The sequence below is a fragment of the Corvus brachyrhynchos genome, unplaced genomic scaffold, assembly GCF_000691975.1.
Source record: "Corvus brachyrhynchos isolate BGI_N302 unplaced genomic scaffold, ASM69197v1 scaffold23, whole genome shotgun sequence".
Classification (NCBI taxonomy): Eukaryota; Metazoa; Chordata; class Aves; order Passeriformes; family Corvidae; genus Corvus; species Corvus brachyrhynchos.
In genome coordinates this window covers 2,224,418-2,226,816 of record NW_008238983.1, presented here as the reverse complement: position 1 = coordinate 2,226,816, position 2,399 = coordinate 2,224,418, and positions in this window count along the sequence as shown.

Below are 2,399 nucleotides of genomic sequence, written 5' to 3'. Positions count from 1 at the left end.
GATGCAGCCCAGGATACAGCTGGCTTTCTGGGCTGCAAGCACACTTTCAGGTCATCTCCAAATTTACATCCATCCGTAGCCTCAAGTCCTTCTCAGTAGGGTTACCCTCAATCCCTTCATTCCCCAGACTGTATTGATACCAGGGATGACTCCCACGAAGATGCAGGACCTTGTGCTTGGCCTTGTACCTCCTGAAGTTCACGTGGACCCACTTCTCAAGCTTGTTCAGGTCCCTTTGGATGGTACCCAACTCCTTAGGTGTGTCAGCTGAACCACTGAGCTTGCTGTCATCTGCAAACTTGCTGAGTGTTCACTCAATCCCTCTACGTTTTTGATGAAAGTATTAAACAGTACTGTTCTCAATAAAGACTGCTGAGGGACACCCTTTGTCACTGATCTCCATCTGGACATTGAACCTTTGACCACTACTCTCTGGATGTGAACATCCAGCCAATTCCTCATCCACTAAACAGTCCATACATCTAATCTGTATCGCTCCAGTTTAGAGAAAAAGGATGTTTTGGAGGACCATATCAAAGGCCTTACAAAAGTCCAGATAAATGACATCTGTAGCCCTTCCATTGTCCATTGATGTAGGCACTCGACCATAGAAGGCCACTAGGTTGTTTAGGCAGGACTTGCTCATGGTTAAGCCATTCTGACTCTCTTAAATCATCTCCTTTTCCTCCATGTGCCTTAGCCTAGCTTCTGGGAGAATCTATTCTGTGATCTTTCCAGGCATAGAGGTGACGCTGGCAGGTCAGTAGTTCCCTGGATCCTCCGTTCTACTCTTTTTAAAAATGGGTGCAATGTTTCCCCTTTTCCACTTACCTGGGACAGCACCTGCTCGCCATAACTTTTTAATTATGATGGAGAGTGGATTGACAACTGCATCAGCCAATTCCCTCAGGACTTTAGGATGCATCTTGTCAAGTTCCGTAAACTTACATATGTTCAGATTTTCCTCAGGTGGTCACGAACCTGATCTTTTCTTACAGTGGAAGGGAATTCGTTCTCCCATTCCCTGCCCTGTCCATCCAAGTAGGGGGTGTGGGAAGAGAGGTTGCCAGTGAAGACTGAGGCGAAAAAGTTATTGAGTACTTCAGCCTTCTCCTCCTCCGTTGCTACCAGCTTGATGGTTATGTTCATCAGAGAGTGTGCTTTCTCTGACTTTTGTTTTCTGTCAGACATACCTGTAGAAACTTCTCTTTATATCCTTGCCATGTTCTGCTCCAGTTGTGCTTTGGCTTTCCTGACCCCATCCCTACACAAGCTATCAGCATGTTATACTCTTCCCAGGAGATCCGTCCCTGCTTCCACTTCCTTTTCCTTCTTGCCTTTCAGTCTGACCAGCGGGCCTTGACTCAATCATACAAGTCTCTTGCCTTCCTTTCTTGATTTCTTACATGTGAATGTCAAGAGCTCTTCCACTCTATGAAGAACACCCTTAAGGTTATGCCAGCTGCCTTCTGCTGCCTTGTCCCTAAGGCAGTTTCCCAGAGGGTCTTATTGACTGAATCCTTGAACAGCTGGAATTATGGTTTTGTAAAATTTAGGATCCTTACTTTATTCTTCACCTGACCCATTAGCCTCATGACTGAAAGTTCCAACAGTGCATGGATACTGGAGCTCAGGCCACCTCCAGTCTATGCAGCACTGATTAACTCCCTTGTGTTGGTGACCATCAGGTCCAGTATTGCATCCCCTCTGCCAGGGCTGTCTATTAGCTGGCTTAAGAAGTTATCCTCAGTGCTTTTCAGGACTCTTCTGGATTGCCTACAGCTCACCTGCTACTTTCCCAGCAGATGTTGGGGTGGTTGAAATCCCCCTGGCAGATGAGAAACAGTGGGTGAAATGCCTCCTGTAGCTTCAGGAGGAAGACTTCATCAGTAGGTTCCTCTTGATCAGGCAGCTTGCAGGAGACAGGAGCCACAGGTTCCCTTTGTTGCCTTGGTCTCTGATTATTGCCCACAGGGTTTTGGCTTGCTTTTCTCTGTTCTTTAGAGACAGCTCTACACGTGGCCCATTTCTTGATGTAGAGGGCAACCCCTCTACCTCTCCTTCCTCTCCTGTCTGTTCTGAACAGCCTATTTTTCCCAGTGTCTCTCCCTACAGCTGGAAGGATAGAAGAAAAAATAGCCTGTGCTCCAGATTCCCTTAACAACCATCCCAAGGCTCTGAAGTCTCTTTTGATTGTCCTCGGACTACGGATTGTGTCTTGGACTATGGGTGGCATCTTCATCACCGCCCACATGGAAGAGCAGTAATGGATTGTTGCAGTGGGGATCCTGCAACACGCATATATCAAACCAGGAGTCCCGTGGAAAGGAAATATATATGGACAGACAGATTCTTGCTAGATGTTTCAGAGATGTTTATTTCTCCAGCCGCATGGCCGG